This window comes from Triticum urartu, chromosome 1A, assembly GCF_056163025.1.
Source record: "Triticum urartu cultivar PI428250 chromosome 1A, HENAU_Tu73, whole genome shotgun sequence".
Classification (NCBI taxonomy): domain Eukaryota; kingdom Viridiplantae; phylum Streptophyta; class Magnoliopsida; order Poales; family Poaceae; genus Triticum; species Triticum urartu.
Window position 1 is genome coordinate 349557604 of NC_141873.1, and position 11126 is coordinate 349568729.

The window sequence follows — 11126 nt, forward strand, 5'->3', positions numbered from 1 at the left end:
GTATGTGCTCAGCGAGTTGCCTCGGTACACCTGGCATGTCAGAGGGCTTCCATGCAAAAATGTCCCGATTCTCACGGATGAACTCGATGAGCGCGCTTTCCTATTTCGGATCCAAGTTGACACTAATGTTGAACTGCTTGGACGAATCGCCAGGTACGAAGTCAACAAGCTTAGTTTCTGCTGCCAATTTGAACTTCAGGGCCGGATCATGCTCCGTAGTTGGCTTCTTCAACGGAGTCATGTCCGCCGGATCAACATTGTCTTTATAGTACTTCAACTCCTCGGTGGCACAAACCAACTCTGCATAAGCCGCATCTCCTTCCTCGCATTCCAAAGGAATTTTGCGGCTTCCGTGAACCGTTATTATCCCCTTGTGACCCAGCATCTTGAGCTGCAAATACACATAATAGGGCCGAGCCATAAACTTGGCGTATGCCGGACGCCCAAACAGGGCATGATATGGACTTTGGATTTTCACCACTTCAAATGTTAATGTCTCTGACCTGGAATCATGATCATCCCCAAAGGCCACTTCAAGAGCTATCTTACCAACGGGATAGGCTGATCTGCCAGGCACTACACCGTGGAATACTGTATTGGACGGTTTGAGATTCTTATCTGTAAGTCCCATACGACGGAAGGTCTCATAGTATAGGATGTTAATGTTGCTCCCTCCGTCCATGAGCACCTTGGTGAACTTATAACCTCCCACCTGAGGCGCCACCACCAGAGCCAACTGACCCGGATTATCGACCTGGAGTGGGTGATCCTCTCTGCTCCATATGATTGGTTGTTCAGACCAACGTAGATAACAGGGTGTGGCCGGTTCAACAGAGTTGACTGCCCGCCTCTGAACCTTCCGGTCTCGCTTGTCCAAGCTAGTGGTAAAGACATGGTACTGCCCATTACTCAACTGCTTTGGGTTGCTTTGGTAACCTGACTGTTGCTGCTGTTGGTTGTAACCACCCTGGTTGTTCTGACTATTTTGACCATTATGTCCGCCCGGATTACCATTAAATCCTGAACCGGAACTTCCTCCACCGTAACCCGGCCCGGACCCTGAGCCACCGCCAGATCCGTGATCATACCGGAAATTATTAGAATTCTTGAACTCCTGCATAATAAAGCAATCCTTCCAAAGGTGGTTTGCTGGCTCCTCCTTCGTCCCATGTCTTGGACAGGGCTGGCTTAGCAGATAGTTCAGGCGGTTTGGGTTGGGGTTGGGCGCTCCACTACGATTTTTCGGCCTACCCTTGCGCCGTTGGCCATTGTCCTGTACGTTGGTATTAGCCACAAAATCCATGTTACCATCCGCTTTACGCTTGCCTCCTCCGCCATTGCCTACCCAGTGATGCTGCTGACCTTTGGAGCTGCTGTTCTTCTTCACCTTCCCTGTCTTGTCATCATCAGATTCGGGATCCTTGGTACTATCAGAATCAGCATATTTTACCAAAGTGGCCATGAGGGTCCCCATGTCGGTGCAATGACGCTTCATCCGTCCCAATTTCAACTTCAGGGGCCCAAACCGGCAGTTGCCTTCTAGGGTTAATACTGCGGTGTCAGCGTTGATGCGGTCTGAGGAGTGCAACACTTGTGAAACCCGGCGCACCCAATGAGTCGTTGACTCTCCTTCCTCCTGGACGCATGCAGCTAAGTCCACTATCGACATAGGCTGTTTACAGGTATCCTTGCAATTGTTGATAAACCGGGCTCGTAATTGGGCCCATGAACTGATAGAATTAGCAGGCAAACTTTTTAACCAAGTACGGGCTGTTCCTTCAAGCATCATGGTGAAGTATTTTGCACATGCCGTGTCATCCACATCAAGCATCTCCATGGCCATCTCATAGCTCTCTACCCATGTCTCTGGTGGTTGATCCGCCGTATAATTTGGTACCTTGCGTGGGCCATTGAAATCCTTGGGCAAACGCACGTTGTGTAAAGCGGGGACGAGGCAAGGCACCCCCAAAGAACTAGAAGTAACACCAGGTTCGATCAAAATGGCTGGACGAACCGGCGTGAGCTGCCGAGCCTGATGCTGTGCGGCTAACTCGGCCTCCCTACGCGCTCGGGCCCGGTTCACCACTTCCTGAGCGTCATCAGCACCACCCGTCGGGTTGTTACCACGGGGTGCTCCACGTCGTTCATTACTCGATACTGCTGGTTCATCCATATGTCTGCTATAGCTCCGGCTTGGACGGGGGGTCGAGTGGATTCGGTCGCGGCTGTACGAGTACGCCTCCTGTTGGGCCAAAGCTGTCCTCAGAAGTTCCTTGACCGGTCGCGTTTCTACTGCTTGCGGCGAGTCACCTTCAACTGGAATGGCCTCCAGTCGTGCAGCAGCGGCAACAAGATTGTCCATTGGGTTGGAGTAGTGACCCGGAGGTGTTAAAGCATCCCGAGGTATAACGGTGTTTTGACGAGGTGGGTCGATCTGATGAGGCTGAACCGGTGCACCGGTCCCAGGGGCTTCTGCCCGGTTCCCCTCCGGCGGATTGCCGGCTCTTGGCCCTGGAGTGTTGAAAAGGTCTCTGTCCTCAAAAACCGGAGGTAAGCGGGATCGGTGCTTCCTTCTCATGACTTCATGTGATGCGCTCTGGTCTAACATAAGCCTGTAGGCCTGTGCGTCTAAAGCAGCCCGCTCTGCGGCCATCCTGGTGTCCTCAGCCGCCAGATCTGCCTTGGCCTGGGTGATCTGTTCCTTTACCTTTGCAATCTCCGTATTGTGAACATCCTGATCTGGCGGATTAACTTCCTCCATAAGCACAGCCAACGCATCAAATAGCTCTGATAGAACCTGAGCCGGCGGGCGCACAAGGCCTCCTGCCCCGGCGGCCGTTGCTGCTGCTGAACCGGAAATCGTTGCCGCAGCTGTCGAAGAATGAAGCGTTGCTTGTGTTCCGGCCATGAATATTCCAACCCGATTGGGCAGATCAGAGGGGTCCGGAATACTGTCGCCATCGGAACAACTCCCAATCCGGCCATCTTGTAGCTGATAAAGAGATTCGGTTTCTCCGGTCGAAGATTCGTCACCGGAACGAACGGCAGTCGCCCCGCGAAGCTCCGATCCATCCTCATAACTCCCTCCATGGATCATTCCCACGAGGCACGCTTCATGGCCGGTTTAACCCGGGTGGATCGCGTACGCTGAGCCGTCTCGACGAGGTCGGTGCAGATGTCCGGCTCAGGGCCCGGTTCACCGATCTTGCCAATGAAAACATGAATGCTACCAAAGGGGACCCGGTACCCGTACTCAATTGAGCCAGCCTCGGGGCCCCAGCCTGCGTCGTCGATGTAGAGTTTGCCGCGACGACTCTTAGTCATCGGCCTACAGCGTAGCCCTCGAGTCCTTCAAAGCGGCCCTCCAAGAACCGGAAACCATCATGCGATAGCCCCACGGTGGGCGCCAACTGTTGTGGTTTTGTCACGGCAGATGTCCTATTGAAAGGACTTAGTCATGGAGCCATCGCTATGGGTTAGCTTGAAGGGGTTAAAGCAGACACAAGAACGCAAGAGAGTTTATACTAGTTCGGCCCCTTCAATGAAGGTAAAAGCCTACCTCTAGTTGTGATGGAATTGATGGGTGTTTCGATGACTAGGGAGCAAATAAGCTTCGCCTATGTCTCGAGTTGTTGTCTGTTGTCCTTGAACCGTCGTCGGGTCGTCCCCTTATATACATGGGTGACGCCTGCCGGTTCAGAGAGTCCCAACACTGGTTCATACTCGTATCCGGGTTGGTCTCTCCTTGTTCCTAACTTATATTACAAGTATATGCACAAAGCTGATGTATGGCTACAGGTTGTAAACCGACTACGGGCCCTGGGCCTTTATCTGCCTCTTTGGGCTTTAACACCTTTGAACTACTGATGGAGTTAATCCGGCCCAGGTAGGCCGGTTTATGCCCGGTAGTAATATCCCCAACAATTCTGGTGTGGAACGTGTCCTTGTGGACCTTCGAAGTTCCGTAGCAACTTGATCCGAAGTACCTTGATCATCATCATTAACTTCCTCTCTAGTCAGTGCAGGCACCACAGGAACATCTTCCTGAGCTGCGCTACTTTCCGGTTCAAGAGGTAGTATTTCATCGAGTTCTACTTTCCTCCCACTTACTTCTCTTAAGAGAAACTCTTTCTCCAGAAAGGACCCGTTCTTGGCAACAATGATCTTGCCTTCGGATCTGAGGTAGAAGGTATACCCAATGGTTTCCTTAGGGTATCCTATGAAGACGCATTTTTCTGACTTGGGTTCGAGCTTTTCAGGTTGAGGTTTCTTGACATAAGCATCGCATCCCCAAATTTTTAGAAATGACAGCTTAGGTTTCTTCCCAAACCATAGTTCATACGGTGTCGTCTCAATGGATTTAGACGGTGCCCTATTTAAAGTGAATGTAGCTGTCTCTAGAGCGTATCCCCAAAATGATAGCGGTAAATCACTGAGTGACATCATAGATCACACCATATCCAATAGAGTGTGATTACGACGTTCGGACACACCGTTACGTTGAGGTGTTCCAGGCGGCATGAGTTGTGAAACGATTCCACATTTCCTTAAGTGCGTACCAAATTCGTGACTTAAATATTCTCCCCCACGATCTGATCGTAAGAATTTTATCTTTCGGTCACGTTGATTCTCTACCTCATTCTGAAATTCCTTGAACTTTTCAAAGGTCTCAGACTTGTGTTTCATCAAATAGACATGCCCATATCTACTTAAGTCATCAGTGAGAGTGAGAACATAACGATAGCCACCGCGAGCCTCAACGCTCATTGGACCGCACACATCAGTATGTATAATTTCCAATAAGTTGGTTGCTCGCTCCATTGTTCCGGAGAACGGAGTCTTGGTCATTTTACCCATGAGGCATGGTTCGCACGTGTCAAATGATTCGTAATCAAGAGACTCTAAAAGTCCATCTGCATGGAGCTTCTTCATGCGTTTGACACCTATGTGACCAAGGCGGCAGTGCCACAAGTATGTGGGACTATCATTATCAACCTTACATCTGTTGGTATTCACACTATGAATATGTGTAGCATTACGCTCGAGATTCATTAGGAATAAACCATTCACCATCAGAGCATGACCATGAAACATATCTCTCATATAAATAGAACAACCATTATTCTCGGATTTAAATGAGTAGCCATCTCGTATTAAACGAGATCCAGATACAATGTTCATGCTCAAAGCTGGTACTAAATAACAATTATTGAGGTTTAAAACTAATCCCGTAGGTAGATGTAGAGGGAGCGTGCCGATTGCGATCACATCGACCTTGGAACCATTCCCGGCGCGCATCGTCACCTCGTCCTTCGCCAGTCTCCGCTTATTCCGCAGCTCCTGTTTTGAGTTACAAATATGAGCAACCGCATCGGTATCAAATACCCAGGAGCTACTACGAGTACTGGTAAGGTACACATCAATTACATGTATATCACATATACCTTTAGTGTTGCCGGCCTTCTTGTCCGCTAAGTATTTGGGGCAGTTCCGCTTCCAGTGTCCCTTTCCCTTGCAATAAAAGCACTCATTCTCAGGTTTGGGTCCATTCTTTGGCTTCTTCCCGGCAACTGATTTACCGGGCGCGGCAACTCCCTTGCCGTCCTTCTTGAAGTTCTTCTTACCCTTGCCTTTCTTGAAACTAGTGGTTTTATTGACCATCAACACTTGATGTTCCTTTTTGATTTCGACCTCCGCTGATTTCAGCATTGAAAATACTTCAGGAATGGTTTTCATCATCCCCTGCATATTGTAGTTCATCACAAAGCTCTTGTAGCTAGGTGGGAGCGACTGAAGGATTCTGTCAATGACCGCCTCGTTCGGGAGGTTAATGTCCAGCTGGGACAAGCGGTTGTGCAACCCAGACATTTTGAGTATGTGCTCACTGACAGAACTATTTTCCTCCATCTTACAACTGTAGAACTTGTCGGAGACTTCATATCTCTCGACCCGGGCATGAGCTTGGAAAACCATTTTTAGCTCTTCGAACATCTCATATGCTCCGTGTTGCTCAAAACGCTTTTGGAGCCCCGGTTCTAAGCTGTAAAGCATGCCGCACTGAACTGGGGAGTAATCATCAGCACGTGACTGCCAAGCGTTCATAACGTCTTGGTTCTCTGGGATGGGTGCTTCACCTAGCGGTGCTTCTAGGACATATGCTTTCCTGGCAGCTATGAGGATGATCCTCAGGTTCCGGACCCAGTCCGTATAATTGCTGCCATCATTTTTCAGCTTGGTTTTCTCTAGGAACGCGTTGAAGTTGAGATTGACATGAGCGTTGGCCATTTGATCTACAAGACATTTTGCAAAGGTTTTAGACTAAGTTCATGATAATTAATTTCATCTAATCAAATTATTTAATGAACTCCCACTCAGACAGACATCCCTCTAGTCATCTAAGTGATACATGATCCGAGTCAACTAGGCCGTGTCCGATTATCACGTGAGACAGACTAGTCATCATCGGTGAACATTTTCATGTTGATCGTATCTTCTATACGACTCATGTTCGACCTTTTGGTCTTCCGTGTTCCGAGGCCATGTCTGTACATGCTAGGCTCGTCAAGTCAACCTAAGTGTATTGCGTGTGTAAATCTGGCTTACACCCGTTGTATGCGAACGTTAGAACCTATCACACCCGATCATCACGTGGTACTTCAGAACAACGGACCTTAGCAACGGTGCACAGTTAGAAGGAACACTTTCTTGAAATTATTGCGAGGGATCATCTTATTTATGCTACCGTCGTTCTAAGCAAATAAGATGTAAAACATGATAAACATCACATGCAACCAAATAGTGACATGATATGGCCATTATCATTTTGCTCCTTTTGATCTCCATCTTCGGGGTGCCATGATCATCGTCGTCACCGGCATGACACCATGATCTCCATCATCATGTTCTCCATCATCGTGTCTTCATGAAGTTGTCTCGTCATCTATTACTTCTACTACTATGACAGGGAGTGCCTCTCCATGGCTGCAAAGATGTTGGAGGAGCACAACTAGGAACACCAACGAAAATAGGCGAAAAAGAGAAAGAAAAAAATGGATTTTAAAATGTTGGCTTTCCCGTTATACACCAGCTATAGGCGTGATATCCGAGAAGGATACCAAAGGACTTGTCATTAGGAACCGTCGAAAGACCTTGACGATTGCAACTCAACAACTTAAATAGCTTTGGTGTACGTGTATGAAGACGCCGTGTTTCGGGATGCTTCTGAGAGGCAACAAAAATTCATACTCTAGCCCATCATCATACTGAGGGCCCCCACAGCTCAACAAGCCCCCTGCACACGCCTCATGAACCAAGAGACTTAGGTATGATAGGTTTGGGGAAAATGGTTTTGGTACAACGGCTTGGCGATTTTTCTTCGTGCATATTGAGGGGTGGTGAACAGCTACCTCCCTTCTTCCTTCCATTGAGTCCCTTTCTTCTTAGGACCACTTGATTGCTTCTTGTACTGTTGGGATTTTTCTTGAATTTGCTTCTTGGACTTTTGGAATTTTATCTTGATTGCTCACGCGGACGATTGATTGGCCGCGGACTTCATGGACTTGTTTTGACATTCGGCTGAAACTTCTTGAGGACTCTTCTTCTAGGATTCTTAGGGACCCATATTGAGAACTTGGAAGGCAACTGTTCACCTCTGTGGACTAGGAAAAACCCTCTAGCACTTTATTTAGGGCTTCTGGTGGCGCACCCCAGGGTTGCCATGTGACTACGCACCAAACCAACTTGTGTTGGGTCAGGCAGCCCTCCATGATCTTTTCCTATAGTCTTCCCTGGAGTGCGAGCCTCTGTGAACATGAGGCATGCCGGGAAACATGAAGAGCGCGGGTCTCAATACTCAAAAATGCCCAAGTAATCATCTCCGCTGCCTCCGGAAGCATACACCTGGTACGTGTCGTGCATTGTGGGTGTACGAGCCGCTCCACCTGCAAATCAACACATTGTGCCGCCCTCCAACAGGTCCTAGGGTAACCAAAACTTCAATCAACAGCATAGTGCAATACGGGAAGGCCATTTTTTGTTGTTGGACTTAGTCCATAGAAAATGGGGAAAACCAGATATATCCATGAAATGCAAGGGAGAATGCATCATGGATCCGAAATCCCACAGACAAAGTTTCCCCAATGAAAACCCAAAAGAAGCAAAATTTTAAGAAAAATATTTTTTGAGGAACCTTCCGTTGATTGGGGGCATAGGTCGGACTCCCTGGGAATCTACAAGCTGGTATGCTCCCCCGTCATAGACTTGCTCGATGACGTATGGCCCTTCCCACTTTTGCTCGAACTTGCCCTTCATCATGTGCGTCATGACGATGTGCCGCCTGAGCACGAGAACCAACTCACCTTTTCGGAAGACGCGTTGCTTGACGAGCTTATCGTAGGCTCTCACCATATTCTGGCGGTAAAGCCCCAGGTTCTGTAGGGCATGAAGTCGCCCCTCTTCAAGGGCGTCGAGCTCTTGAAACCGCAGTTGCACCTGTTCGCCTTGGGTGATCTCATCTTGGATAGCCACCCACAGAGGGTAGCTGGACCTCCAGTGGAAGGACTGCCCCACTCCCGTAAATGAGAGAAAACGGGGTTGCCTGTGTTGGGGTACGGATAGTAACGTGGTACGCCCACAAGGACTCGAAGAGATGGTCATGCCAGTCTCTCATGTTCCTTGTCACTGTCTTCTTGAGTATCTTGTTGGGTGTCTTGTTGAAGGCTTTGATTGGGTCATTGGCTTGGTGTAGATGGTGGGGATGTAGTGATGAAGTGAAGGGGAGAGCGGTACGTCCATCGCTCCGGCTCTGCTTAACCGTATCCCTCCATCTTGTCATTGCCTGATGATGAAGTGGGCGGCCTTCGCCTCGTCGGTGCCCGGCCTGGTGGTGTCCACCTTATCGGTGTCGGACTGGATGACTTGCCTTCGCCTCGTCGGTGTCTGGCAAGATATGGATTGCTTCATTGGGAAAAGACATGTCGGTGGTGTACAGCTTCGCCTCGCCGGTGCTAGGAGGATGTTGATGATGTGTGTCGATGTGGATGTTGAGGTAGATGTTGACGATGTTGCCACCTCAACAAGCAGCAACGCAGGATTAGCATGAAACCATGCAAGGTGGCCTTGGATTGGCTTCGTGTCAATAAAAGTGTAAAGATTGAGCTCCGCCTCACTGGCGGTGTAGAAGGTACGGCCGCCTTGGGCGAGCTCTGTGTTGGTGTAGATGTCGCCCGCCTTTAGGCGAGCTCTATGTTAGCGATGGGGTAAATGTTGCTCCCGCCTCAAGAATGCTCATTTTCCAATGGCGTAGATGGCGACCTGCCCGGACGGTCTCCATATTATCAACGTTATGGCCGGCGCTCAGCCTCAGCGGCGGTGTAAATGACACCCCACCTGGGGTGAGCTTGTGCCGGTGACGGTGTAGGCAGCGTCCGTACCTTAGGCATGTTCAACAACGTAGATTGCACGATACCTTGGTCGTGATCCGTGTCGATAGCAGTGTAGACCGAGCCCTCCCTGGGCCAAGCTCCGCGTGGACGGTAGTATCGACCAAGCCCCGCTTCAGGCAAGCTCCACGTCGATGCTGGTGTAGATGGTGCCCCAACATTGATACATATAGACCTTGGCGCCATGTTCGATGATGACCATAGGCAACAATGATCTGGACTAGATCACCATCAGCTCTGATTTAGTGCTATCAGAGAGTCCACCTGCATGAAAGTGGTCGTACCAGCGGAGATCCTTGCAGCATGATGTGCACAATGGGAGATTGGCGAAGACGATTTCGACGACCACATCAAAGCAAAGATGGGAGGAGAATCACGTCCCACTGGGCGTGCCAATTTATTTGACACGAGAAAAATCTATTAATCACTCCGTGAGATGGGAAGAGGGGGAGTTTGATTTCTCTCATGTGCCGGGGAAAAAGAAAAATGCGGGCGTGCCAGTGTACCGTAGTACACAAAGAAAAGTGATACGGGAAACAAGTATTTCATTTATCTCTTTGGATGAACAAAATTACAAGATCCCATAAAAAATGGTTGCGCTCCATGGCCTACTAGCGCGGCCTGCCTGACTATGGCGATGTGCGGTCTCCTGGTTCCTGGGGCCTCAAAAAGCTCCCGGTTAATTACTCCTGCGGGTTGCTCCGCGAGATACCTCCGATTAAGCCGTGTGGTCGTCTTCGTCGTCTTCGCTTCGCGTTCTCCATGCATGATGATGATGGTGTGAGTGTATGGTGTGGGTGGCGGCAAAGCCCGTGTCCTCGTCGGTACACGTGCCGCTCAAAACATGGCTTTGTGTTGGCCACGTTCGCCCTCGCCGTCGCGCCTCGTCGGTCTTCACAGCGTTGGTATAGTCTACTGGTCCGACAGCGTCGTCCACCGCCTCCATTGTATCTGGTACGAGAAGCGCGCCACATCGTCCGTGGCCACATCCGCTGGGTGTGTCGTCATCCGCCGACTCCATTGCACCTGGTACGAGAAGAGAGCCTCTTCATCTGCGGCCACCTCCGCTGGGAGCGTCGTCCGCCGCCTCGACAGCTCCTGTACGAGAAGAGCGCCTTCGTCCACAGCCACCTCCGTTGGGCGCGTCGTTCGCCTCCTCAACTGCTCCTGAGAAGAGCGCTGCATCATCCTCGGCCATCTCTCCTAGGCGTGTCGTGCGGAGGTCATTCTGCAAAATAGATGATAACACATAGAAGAAGAAAGATTATTGCAGCGCCGTTGCACATGATGTATGCGCCCTCCTGGATGCTTGGTTTCCTGCTTGGAGCACATCCTCCTCATATGTGCACCGCGGCTGCCGCGCCGCTGCTCGGCGCACGTGCCAACGCCATGGGCGCGTCCTTTCTCCTCGACGCTGCCGCAGGGCGCGTCTCTTGCCTCAGTGACACACGGCACTGCGTGTGTCTTGGTGCGTTGGCTGCATAGGTGTGTTGCTGCGACGTGCTCTTCTGCCGGCTAGCTGCGACGTGGTGAGTTCTCCCCTGGTGCGTGCCTCGTCTCCCCCGGCTGCGTGCGTGTGGTTCTAGCTGGATCTCCCGGAGCGGCAGCGTCTCCTTCTGTTGTAAGACCTGAAAGATGAAAGGCATAGGAAGTAAAATAAATTAGTCAGCGGGGCTTGCTCGGCTC